General features: G+C 43.6%; 1 protein-coding gene and 1 long non-coding RNA gene across 11 annotated transcripts in view; one reads left to right on the plus strand and one right to left on the minus strand.

The window, feature by feature from the left end:
* LOC119708687 overlaps positions 1–1905 on the minus strand; it is a 52185-nt gene extending 50280 nt beyond the window's left edge. For 4 of the 6 annotated variants that reach the window (XR_005259144.1, XR_005259141.1, XR_005259143.1 and 1 more), the window contains exon 1: positions 1773–1841. This is a non-coding gene — a long non-coding RNA (uncharacterized LOC119708687). Of the gene's footprint in view, positions 1–769; positions 1547–1772 lie in introns of those variants that run through there. The other 2 variants (XR_005259145.1, XR_005259142.1) reach the window with 2 other exon arrangements.
* Positions 1906–3330: 1425 nt separating this feature from the next.
* KMT2E (lysine methyltransferase 2E (inactive)) overlaps positions 3331–12788 on the plus strand; it is a 55144-nt gene continuing 45686 nt past the window's right edge. For 2 of the 5 annotated variants that reach the window (XM_038155323.1, XM_038155322.1), the window contains exons 1-2: positions 3331–3644; positions 12192–12248. The gene's annotated coding sequence lies outside the window, so the exon portion shown is untranslated. The remainder of the gene's footprint in view (positions 3645–12191; positions 12249–12788) is intronic. The other 3 variants (XM_038155321.1, XM_038155324.1, XM_038155326.1) reach the window with 3 other exon arrangements.

The following is a 12788-nucleotide window of genomic DNA, read 5'->3' on the forward strand; positions in this document are numbered from 1 at the left end:
TTGTGAAATAGTCAAGCTTTATGCCCTATCAGGTTGCTACTGTGGAGATAAAAAGAAAAAAATCCTATCTATCCAGGGACAGAATAAGAATAGAAAAAGTGAAACACTTCCAAATAGAACAAACCAACACCTTTAAATCATCAACAATTTTAACTGTTAATTTGTTCATTGGGTTAGATGCCATGGCTAAATTTACACTGTGGCATACAAGAACAAGACATGGGAAATTGCACTGAACTGCTTTGAAAATATGAGCTCAACCAAACAGCAACAGGAGTTGCATTCCTTAAAGAAAAGTTAGGATTGGAAAACATACATTTTTCACTTCACATCCAGCGAATATTGAAATTAAAAAAAAAAAAAAAACAACAAACAAATAAAACTGGAAAACATATTTGCCAACCCTCCAGGCCTATGTAACAAGTTCATTTGCCTATGGCCCTCAAAGTAAAACATGGGGAGTCCTCAAAATATTTGCAGACCGTATTTTTCATTTGCACTAAGTATATACATCAATTCCCGTGTTAAAGATGTAGGCCATCTGCGGCCTGACTTTGGAATACACCTATCGCTCCACAGAAAGCTGCTCAACTCCTGCAATAGGATTCAACAGCACACAAAGAACAGCGATCCACTTTTCCTGTTCAAACAGAATAAAGTCATAAACACCTAGAGATTTTCCCTTGCCCCCCCCACCCGTACCCCCGGCAGAGCAACACTAGAACAGCCAAGACCTCCTCGTCAGAAGAACAACTCCGTACGGCCTGTACGTTTTCCTCAGCGGCTTTAATGAGGCCATTTAGAGATCACTTAGAACGACTGCTCCAGTAAGAACCACTCCATAACCCCCTGCAAATTAACTCAGAGCAGAGTGCCTTCGCACCGAGCGGGCGGCACTAGCGTGAGCACACCCGGCTCCCACGCTCGGGCGGAGCCAGCAGGCACCCAGGGGGAACTTTCCCTGTTGGTGGGTAAAGCCTTGCGCAGAGAGGGGGCGGAAGGGAAAGCTTCCCCCAAGAGAAGCTACACCCTGGAGGTGGGTGGAGAGTAAAGAGAGAAGCGAGAACCTTCCTCGGCAGCAGCTACACCCTCGTGCGTGAGGCTGATGGGGGAAGGGAACCAGCGCGGGACCGACGACGTTGTGCAGGAGGAGGGGGAGGGAAGCCCGGGCTCTCCCGGGCAGCCGCCGCCGCCTAACCCAGCTTGGTCCGCAGCCAAACCCCACAGGAATGCAACGCGGTCACATGACCTCCGGCGGACGTGCAACTCCCTTCCCTCTCCAGGGACACCCTGCGCCATCTTGTACTGACGCAGTTACAAAGGCAGGCATGAGTTGCTTCCCTCTCGCTCGTTTCCCGCTCCTCTCAGCACAGCCCCGGCACTATTCGGGAAGGAGAAGCCCAGGCCTGGTCCTGCTTTTCTTTTCGCCAGCTCTTCGGGGACGCCCTGCCCGCGGAGTCTTCCCTGGCGCTGAGATCATGGCGCCCGTTTTCTCCCTTTGCCTCCCCCGGCAGCTCCCGACCCTGCCCAGCTGCGGCTGCCCCTGCTGCAGGATGATGTCAGCGCCAGCCAATCAGGGCGCGCCGGGCCACCCGGGCCGGCCCGGCCATTGGCTGCCGCGCCGCTCCCGCCCCCCTCCTGACTCGGGCTCCGCCGCGGTTCGCTGCGGAGCCGCAGCCAAGGCACAAGTGCGGGGAGGGGAATAGGAGGGGAAGGGAAAAAAAAAAAAAAAAAAAAAAACCCTACACAAAAAAACCGACAACCAAACCCACCAAGACGCCAGCCGCCATTTCGCGCAACAACAGGCAGAACCCGAGCGAGCAGCCCCAGCCAAGCGCCCTAAGGAGAGAGAGAGAAAGAAACAAGAGACACACGCACAGAAGAGTTAGACAGGAAAAAAAATACCCATAGACTCCGCCATGATCACAAGAGGTTTAATCGCCCCCCCTCCTCCCTCAGACTTAATGCCCCATTACAGCCGCCTCCTCTGCGTCCAACCAGCTAGCAGATCCCTTCACCTCGGCTCCCTCCTGCCGCAGCAGCAGCTGTTTAGAGCCCCAAACTCTCTGTGCCCAAGGTGTGGGGGGACGCTAGTCTATGGCGCTGCTGCTAACTGCTTCTCCAGTCACCCGAAAGTGGCGGCTCCATCGAGGCAGGGTAAGAGCTGCCAGCCCAGCTTTTATCTGGTGCCCCGAGTTTGCGCACTGAAGAAGGCTCGCTCAGCCCCTGGTGGGCGTCGAACGAAACCCCAGCCGCCGCCTCCCCTCCCTCCATCAGCCGTATCGCTGGAGGGGCTGAAGCCGGGCAGGGGAGGCAGGGCGGCGTAGGGGTACAGCGGGAGCTGGGAGGAGATATGGCGGTTAGAAAGACGGGCTGCTTGCGAATGGCCGGAGCTGTGTCTGCCCTGAAAGGCTGAGCGAGCTCCTGGCATTGGCAGCGCTCGCTGGTCTGGATGGAAGCGCGCCATTCCTACTCCCTGAGCGCCGTTCCCTAGCGGGTAGACGAGGCTCGTTCTCTGCTTGTCTCATTCCCTGCAGAACAGAAATGCCTTCAGCGAGTGCTGTCCCACTCGCTCTAAGGAAAGAAGCTTACTCCCACTTGCCTTTGAGTCCTAAACGCTTCGGGGAAGATTCTCAGCCTCGAGTGTCTTACTGAAAGTTTCAGTCAAAACCTCCTGAGCAGGTCTGCAAAAATTCCCGCTCCTTTCTCGCTCCCCTCTTCCCCGCCCCTCAGGTAGTTCTTCTGCGTGAGTGAGATCCGGCGGCTCTGCCCGGCTTTTCGCGCAGTTTAGGCCGAAAATGTGCTGTTAGAGATTCATAAAGAACACGTATGCTGACAGCATCGACGGTCGTGAGGAAGAAGCCAGAGGTTGGGGGTGTGAGAGCGGCCGAGGAGGGAGTTTTGGCGTTTATTCCTCCGAGGATGCAGCTCTGACTCAGACACCCTCGCTCCCGCCCGCGCTTGGCCCCACAACAGGCCGGGACGGAGCCCCCGCCCCTCCCGCGCGGGCTGCGCCGCCGGGGCTGCAGATCGCCCCCGACGCCAGCCCCCGCTGCCGCCGCCCCTCCTCCGCTGCCCTACTTCCCTCCTCACGGCCCCCCTGCCCAGCCCCTGCCGCAGTCTGGTGCCGCGACCGCGCCCAGACCCCGGAGCCGTTCTGCGTGTTGCAAAATGGACTCTGAGGGCTCGGCGGGCGCGGGCTGCACTCCCGGCCCGTAAGCAAAATGGCGGCTGTTTGGCTTCGCCTTGGTAACCCTGCCCCTGTCAGGCGGGGTGGGTGAGCCCCGTGCAGGGGGAGGGAGGGGAGAGCGGACGCCATTTTCCCAGAGAGAGGCAGTGACATAGAGGGGAGCGTAGGAGGCTGGAGGGAGGGAGGCACGGGAGCAGCGGCGGCAGCAGCGGGGTTTGTACACAGGTCCCAGGGCAAAGGCGCCTTTGAGCTGGTCCCTGTAGGGTTCTGCGCACTGAGCTAGGTTTGGGGGGAGGGGGGGGTCTCCTCTTTCCCTTTCTTTTACTAGAGCCTACTGAGGGCTGAGTCCTACCTAGGGTAGGGATATCCGCAGTGGGGCTGTTGCATTGTTTTGGCTGGGATAGAGAAGGGGCTCAGCTGAGGGGTCCTGCTGCCTGGCCTGTGACCATTACAGGTGAGTGTTTGGTTATTACGAGCATATTCTGATGTGGGTGCTTTGGGGGAGGGGGGGGTGGAAAAAGAGAGTAAAATGCGACGGGAATGTCTCATTACCTTCGGTGCGAGTATAACTCCTTCCCACCCTGAAATATGTTTAATTTCTGTTTAAGTTGCCTTGAATTTGCTTTTCCTTTTGTGGGGTTTGGTTAAAAAATGGCAGGCTGTCGCTATATCTTATGAATATGGCGGGTTACTGTAACTGGAGGAGCTGAGGAGAATTTTTTGGCAGTTACGCCAGATTTATGCATTATGCTTGGAAAATGAGCCAAAATGAGCTATTATGTGACAACATAGGCTTCCTTGGGCTGGCGGTTTTCAGAACGGGTTTGTGCGTTATTGGGACTGCGTATTGAGTTTTACGAAGCTTGGGGAAGCCTATTCTTTTCCTCCATCCTGTATATTTTTGCTTTGTGGTACTAAAATGGCTCGTTATAGGCCTAATCTCTTTGCCTTCCACACCCCCGCCTCCCTGCCTGCCTCCCTGCTAATATCTCCGCTTCGTGGTGTAACCTGGACAAACGGAGAGCTGTCCCCAGGAGTTTCTGTGCCAATTTAAAAGGGGATCATTCTCCCCACCCCCTTTCTTGAGGCTGTAAGTAGTTAGGCTGGTGCACCCCTTTCTTGCTTTAGTTTCTGCAGCCAGTGTTCGCGTTCCCTGGGTGGCATATCTCATTCTCTTTCCTGAAGCTGTAAGTGTTGGTGGGTTCGACCGTATTGCTGCAAACACCGGGGAAGAGAAACAAACGGTTCACTGTGTACTACTAAATAGGGGAGAGAAACATAATATAGCCTGATTATAAAGGTCCTGTATTCCCCCATACTCGGCTATTAGGGAATGTGCGGTGTCTGAAAGCCCTGAGGTCCCTAAAATGCTACGTTCTACGTGTCGTCAAAAGCAGAAGTTCACTGCTGCATCTAGATTTACGAATGTTTTAGTCTGTTTATTTACAGTAGCTTAAAGGAATAATAACGAAGCATTTTTGTTACTCAGGGTTCAGATCAGAGAACAGCAGGAGATATCCATGGCAGTACTTGCAATGCATGATTAATTGGTTATCATCACTATACTTTTGAAGTTACTTTTTAAAAAATGTGGAGCAAATTTATTAATTTCCCTCTTTTGTCCTTTAGAGATTCTAAAAATGGCGGCCTCAGGCTGATGTTGTGGTAATCTAATCAGCTCGGGTCCTCCACACCCCATGCAGTGCGTTTGTCTGCAGCATATTAGTGTCTTACTATGTTAAAATGAAAAGGCTGTTCCCTTCAAATAACGTACAAAACAGCTCTTGACTTTACTGCGATTTAAAAATGCTGTGTTCCAGCTGATTAATTTTATTGGTTATGTGTGTGAAAGGCAAGTGAACGAGACCACTCTTGTCGGGGAGAAGGGGGGTGGAAAGAGGCAACACACTCAAGCAGCTCCTTCGAGGGGTGTGTATATGGTGCTGTAAGGCAATATGTATGTCGGTTTGGTAAATTGGAAAGGCTCCTGCGTTTGTGATCCGTGCTGTACAGCTGTCTGTCCTACTAGCGACACAAAATCAGTAATATATATCAACGAGAGTGGTGGATTACGATCACTAATACAGTCAGCTAAATTCTTTGTGGAAACACATTTGTGAACGTCATGTTCATCTTCCAGGAAATACCTTCACTGGACATCGGTGTAGTAATTCAATGTATTCATAGTTAGAGGATACAGAATGAATTTAAGGGAATAATGCACACGAGATTATATCCTGTTACTTTATTTAAAGACACAAAATTTCTTCTGCTGCCATGTAATTTTGGCATTGCATTTTTTTCATCAATTTATTTCATATATTGCTGTATAAATTGTATATGTGATAATACACATACGAGTACAGAGGGAAGGTGCGATTCGTAATGTCTAATTTTTTTCCTAAATGAAATATGAACCATTTAGTATCACCACTATAAATATGTTTGAGTGGGGGGAAGGGAGGTCACAAGGATTCATTATTTGGTAGTTGGTGTAGTGTACTCGGATACATACTATAGCAGCTGCAAATTGTATTTTTAAGCAACAATAATAAAAAATAAACGTTCACCTTTTTTTTTTAATGCCTGTCTTTAGTCTTGTCGTTTAAATTAATGAAATATGAATTCCTATTCCAGTATAGCTTTAGAACCTTCTGGATTTAAGAAATCAAAAGTGAGGTATTGAAGTGGCAAAGCTGTCTTCAATATCTTGACGAATTTTAAGTTGAATGCATTTAGAAGCTCTGATCTAGGATTTAAGGGATACTTGAAGTTGTACAGTAAGATAGACTTTTAGGGTATTGTTAATGCATGCCTTTAGTGTGTTTTGAGGCCAAAGGCTGAATTATTTCATTAATTCTCCAGTAATGCATGCTCCCTTCATCTTTATTTATATAAATACAATTTTTTTTTAAGCCCTGTCTTATTCTCTCTATTTACAAGTACATGAAAAAGACAATATACGGGCCTTTATGGAAACCTTTTGCCTTTTTCTTGCCTTGCCTTCAGTTGAAAGCTGCTGTTCATGATGCTATACAGTCTGCAGCTCTTCATGGCTTCTGTCATATTCTCAAGCAGACATCTGATTGGCAATTAGAGGAAAATAACCTTGCACGCTTTACAAAAAGTGTTTGGGTGAGGGTAATGCAATAACCCAAAAAATACTAATTTTCAAATTTTACGGTTTATTTTATGCACTAAGAACCTCTTGGGAATTTAGAGATCTTCCAGTGTTTTCCTGTATGAGTTTTAATGACTCAGTTTGCCTTTGTGACTCAGTTTCTCCATTTGTATAAACAGATCTGTGATTTAAGGAGATGAGACTACAAAACAAATTCTACCTTTATTTTTTAACTCCATTGATGTTTTTATTAATATATTCATAAAGAATGAAATACCCCCCCACTCCCAAAATTAATACACGCTTCTTGAAAGAGGCAGGGTCTGAAATCTAAATTCCGTCTTTTTTAAGACATGTTTCTGTTCCACAAACATTGTGTCACAAATGCAATAATACGGATTGGAGTTATGAATCCATTTATGTATCTTAAAGTTTTTCATATCTGAAGGAGAAATTTGCTTAATTGTCACTCAGCCTTTTGGGTGAGTGTTTTTGCTGTCTGGAAAATTCCAGAGGGGAAATAATACTGACTCTTTAGACTAAATCTAGGGAAAGCTAGGGAAAGTTTCTCTTAGGACTAAGTAACCTCTTCAGGCTGCTTTGGGGTAATGCAACTCCTGATTTCTCTTGGACAGTTTCAGCATACACAACTATTGAAGTTCTGTTGGAAAGCAGCAGAAATACAGAAATCAGTGTCACACTGAAGGCTGAGGTGTTTCGCCAGTTCAGTTCTTGGTTTGACTAAGGACAGTCTTATTTTGCATGCATGCTAATACTAATTTTAGTAAGGACTATTTGTGGGACTGAGTTAAGGAGTGGTGTATGTAATTGTAGAATCATGGTATTGTTCTAACTAGATTAATGTAAATGAAGGTTTAATGAAAGTATTTTGCTGTTGTCATGTGACATTCAAACAAAATTTAGCGGGAGGGGTATAGATGGGTGAAGACATAAAATAGAACCCAATTCTGACTTCTGCAGAGATCCTAAAGAATTGCATTTATGTTATTTGCCTCATGACTTCCATACAGATGAGCATTTGTGAATCTCTCAAAATCAGATTTTGTTGGACAGTGTTTTTTCAACAGGTACACTGTTTAAGTGTTTCCATTGTGCAAATGATTCTGATTTATTGCTGAGAGTGACACTTTAAGCATCTCTGGGGGGAAAAAATTTCCACAGATGAGAAACATGGATTAGGGAAAAAAATCCTCAACTCTATGCTTCCAAATTGTGGATTATTTAAAATATTAATTGTGGTGGTCTTTTGAATGGTGCTAAGTGGGCATTTCTGTCTACTTCAGTGTTCACATTTCCTTAGTAACAGGAGAGTTGTACCCACAAGACCTAATCTCTTTGAGGATCCAAAATTCTCCTCATGACCTTCACATTACAGAAAAAACCTGCTGTAGTCATGTTCAAAGAAAAACTGCTGTTAACCTTTAAGGCATAACAAACAAGTACTTAAAAGAAACCTTTTTAAGGTTTCATATACTTGCTAGGAGATACTGCGATTATACGATTATATTTATTTCCTTTTGCAAATCTTAATGTATTAATGAAACAGGCAAGATTCAGGCTTTGTTGGTTGTTAGAAAATTTTAATAAGGTTATCTGTAAACCTTTGAAGGTTTAGTTTTATTGCACAGAGTATATTTTTTTAACATGACTGACCTAAGTGGTTTTGTATCTTATTTTTCTGAATTAAAATATGGGTAAGAACTGTAGTAAATCAGTGTCCATTCAAGTTACGTGTTTCAAAAGTGAATGTGAAGAATATATTATAGTAGCACGCAGATTGCATCCTGTGCAAGTAGAGTGTTTGTTACTTTTGCATATTGTATTACCAGAGTGCTACCTCTTGTTTCATGTGATAGTTCATACACTGCTTAGATGGAGATCCAGTGCTGTAAAACCTAAGTGAGACTTTGAAGGGACCAGCAATTTTGCAGATCAGGCACTTCCAAAATAGTATTGTTCCTAGTTTGAGAGTTTAAAATTAGTACTTGGATACCTTGGATACTAAAATTTCATATTGCAGGCTCAGGTTAAGGAGAGATTTTTTTATTTTATTCTCATTTGTAGTTGTGTTTTTTGTATTTTATGCCATAATCTAGGTAATCATTCACTTTTATATCTTCATCACAAAAGTAAATTGCCTTCAAGTTCAAAGAGAAGATGATAAGACTAAATTTTAATGACATTATTGTACTTTATATTGCAACTTAAGAAGGAAGCCATATAATCTGTTGTTGGCTCCCTTATCATGTAATGGTGTGGAGTTGGAAGGGACCTTCAAAACCACTTTGTTCCAGTGCCTGTGCCATGGGCAGGGACACCTTACACTAGACCAGGGTGCTCAAAGCCTCATCAAAGTCTGGCCTTGAACTTCCAGGAATGGGACATGCGCCACTTCCCTGCACATTGTGTTTCCAGTGCCTCAGCACCCTCACTTTGAAGGATTTCTTCCTACCATCTAATCTAAATCTCTCTTTTTTCAGTTTAAAACTGTTCCCCCTTGTCCTATTACTATCTACTCATGTAAAAAGTCACTCTCCCTCTTTTTTATAAGCCCCTTCTAGGTACTGAAAGGCTAGGTACTTCATTGAGGCATTTGGAGCCTTCTCTTCTCCAGGCTGAATAACCCCTGTTCTCTCAGCCTTTGTAGGAGAGGTGCTTAGGCCTCTGGATTATCCCTGTGAGCTCCTCTGGATCTGCTCTAACAGGTCCACTTCTTTCTTGTGTTGCAGAGCCCAGAGCTTGACTAAGAACTGCAGGTGGGATTTCTTGAGAGCGGAGTAGAGGGGCAGAATCACCTCCCTTGACCTGCTGCCCACACTGCTTTTGATGCAGCCCAGGGCATGGTTGACTTTCTGAGCTGAGAGTGCACACTGCTGAGTTGTGTCGTGCTGCTCATAAACCAGCACCTGCAAGCCTCTGTCCTCCTCAGGGCTCTTTCTCCACCCGTTCTCTGGCCAGCCTGTGCTTCCTGGACACGGGTGCAGCGCCTTGCACTTGGCTGCATTGAACTTTGAGGTTCACACAGGCCCACCTCTCAAGCCCGTCAGGGTCCCTCTGGATGATGTCCCTTCCCTCCAGCGTGTTGGCCACACCACAGAGCTTCATGTCATTGACAGACTTGCTGAGAATGTGTTTAATCCGTGTCGCCAGCAAAGGTTTTAAACAGCCGTGGTCCCAATACCAGTTTGCGAGGAATGCCACTCATCACTTGTCTCCACTTTGACATCCAGCTTGACAGCTTGCAACTTGTACAAGTGCGACCATGCGGCCATTCCTTATTCACCAAATGGTCCATCCATCACAGTCGTGTGTCTCTCCATTTTAGAGTTAAAGATGTTGTGCAGAACAGTTATTTATCAGTCGCAGAAACTGATAAAACTAATAACCTATATTTGCCACTCAGGAATTTAAACTTCTATGTAGAATGGTAGATTCGGCTCTTTTACTTTGAGGAGTTCTGAATATTTAAATTTGTTTGGTGTTCATTAGTTTTTAACTCTTTTAAGTTGATTGGACTGAAGATACTTTTTGACATTGGTGATGCTCTTAGCTTCTCTAGAGTAGACAGAGGGACCTAATTATTAATTAGAATGGTTATAATGGGCCTAAGTTGAAAACTGTATCACAAAATAGATGATAGTCAAGTCTAGATGGTTAATCCTGTTTTAACTATTGGTTTAACGAAAATTTTCCAGTAAGGAGTGGGTTTAGTCTGTTCTGCTTAAACTGAAGACTTGAGAATTACAGCAACTTACATATAACTTTTAAGGAAGGTACAGAGCGATTACATGTCTCTTTTGGTTTCCAAGCCTATCATTCTAGAACTGTGAAAGAAACATGAATACTTTATATAGAATTCATAAACAATACAGTAGTTATTTTACTGGTGATAAGGGTAAGGTTCCTCCCTCAAATGCCTTACCAAGTAATTCCACTGATTTTTTTTTTCTTTTGCTTAGGATAGGAACGTTTGATGCGAATCTTTAATATCTTGAATATTATGAAGGATTTTTATGAATGACTGTGTTGTGGGGTTCTTTTAAATGCTTGTTCTCTGTCTTACTTTCCAGTGATATCTTTTGTGCTGAAAGACAAAAGCCAACACTGCTTTTTGTTCCCTTCTGTGTGGCAGTAGTAGTGAAAATTAAAGCTGTTTATTGAGCTTCCATCACTGGGCAGAATTTCTTTGTGCTTATTTAAAAATCAGGTATTTTATGTCTCTTTTACTATAATTGAAAAATGTACTGAAGCCTCCATTGAAAACACAAAGCTATAGAGTTAAAATGCATGGAATGGAAACTTCTTAACTCAAATAATACAGTTTTGCGAAATAATTGCAGTTGAAAAGAAATTCAGTTTTGTTTTCCTGACAGTCAGAAGGGTCTTTGGATCGTACACTTCTGTATTTTTTTGTGTGTCCTTGAACATGAAATAGTCCCTCCATCTGTTCCCTCATTTTTTCTTGCCAGTATCCTCCCCAAGTTTTTGTAAAGAACATTGAAATACTGCCAAATTGTTATGAAAAGATATAGTCCAGGTTGAACTGTAGTTAATGGAGTTCTTCTAACTGCCAGAAAGAATTAAAAGTTTGTGTTTGAAAGAGTGTGACTTTGTGACTTACTTGTGTTTAGATTCGTAGGCATAGGTGTAGCAGTTAGCTGATTGTCTACAGATTGCTTCCATGAGTAAAACCAGAAGCACTGTTGAGCTATTTAGGTAAATCAAATGTTGTGGATAAAAAAGAGGAGCTAGTTTTTGAAGTCTACATGAGTGAAAACATATCAAAACAAAAATTCACTTCGTTGAAGTCAGACTTGAAATAAATAAAAAGAATTTACTTCTTCTGTAGTAGGTAGCTAATAATTACAGTAGACTCCCAGATCTTATTGAGCAGCATAGAAAAAATTAATTAGCTTATTTGGGATCATGAAGGCTGCAAAGTATTTATAGTGTTGAAGGCAATGCCAGTATTTATTTTTAGCCACGTATCTTTTCACCCCAAAATCTGTACTTGTTGGGAGGAATATTGGTGACTGAATTGCCATGAGGTATACTGTTATATTTAATAAAAAATAAATAGACTTAGCCCATACAGTTCTAGACTTGAATTTGAATATTCTTACAGAATGTGGACTATATATACTTGCAGAAAGCCTTTATTTTTTAGGATGTTTGTCAAGAATAATAGTGTAAGGTAACAGATGAAATGTTTTCATTGAGAGTAATTGCTAAGTCACATACAGGCAGTTTGTCTAAGTTTAATCAACAGCTTTTCATCATTTTGTGCTAGATGGACAAATATTCATTTGCAGTAAAATAGCTGATGCAAAAAATGACATAAAGCCAAGATATTTTTACTGGAAAACTGCTTTACTAGTGTTCCTAGCCTTTGAATTTTTCTTTAAAGGCATTTTACATTTTTCAGTGATAGACTATAACAAGGTACTGTTAGGTAGCTAATATATACTACTCCAGGCAATATGCAATATTGCTATGAAAAAATAATTTTACACCTCTTCATGTGCTGTACTTGTTTTGTGTTTTACAGTTCCTTGGCTCTCCAGCTCAAATAATTGATGGTTTTTGAATGGCTAGGACTTTTTTTGTGTAATTTTTTTTCAGAAGCATAGCAAGTGTTTAGTAAACTTACTGATATCAAGCAGTTGGCAGTTAATTTTCAATCCTGGGTGTTGAGTTCTGCAGATAGAAAACCTAAAACCTGTAAGTGTGGTGTGTGTTAGTATATCTCTGTTTACTGTTTCTTTGATTGATTCCTTTTCAATAAACTAATCCTTATTCTTTCTGTAACTGCTTTTGCCTTTATTTCCCTTCTACCACTCATTCTTTTTCTCTTCCTAGTCCCATATTTTGTCTAACTTCCACTGAGAGAAGAAAAGGAGTGAAGAGAGAGAAGAGGTAAGGTCAAGCCTTCATGTCTAAGGGACTAGCATAAATATTTGAGGAAGAGACCTTGCTTTCACTCCCAGGAATAAGCAAGAGCAGCACTGTTGGACCAGATAGTGAAGGAAAATATCTTATGTCCGGTGGAAAGCAGCTTTGCTGTGTAGCAGAGGCTTGGCTAAACTGGCAGAGACTGACTTTGTACTCAGAAGCGTGGCTTGCTTTGTGCAAACTAGAGTCTGTGTAGTGCATGTTATGACCTGTGTACTGATGAAAACCTTGTTACACGATGGAAACTCAAGGTTTTTATGCATAAATCTTGGATACCATGAAGGAGGCAGGGGTTTTTATTTCCCTGTTTTAAATATTAAAGTCTGACCAATTCCTAAAGTTTGGCTGTCATTCCAAACATGACTGTGGTCTTTGTTAAATGTAAAATCCTGAGTTTGTCTCAGGGTGTTCATAAGCTGAAACAGGTTGCCCAGAGAAGTTGTGGATGTCCCATCATTGGAAGTGTTGAAGCCCAGGTTGGATGGGGACCCTGAGCAACCTGGT

This window comes from Motacilla alba, chromosome 1A, assembly GCF_015832195.1.
Source record: "Motacilla alba alba isolate MOTALB_02 chromosome 1A, Motacilla_alba_V1.0_pri, whole genome shotgun sequence".
Taxonomy (NCBI): Eukaryota; Metazoa; Chordata; class Aves; order Passeriformes; family Motacillidae; genus Motacilla; species Motacilla alba.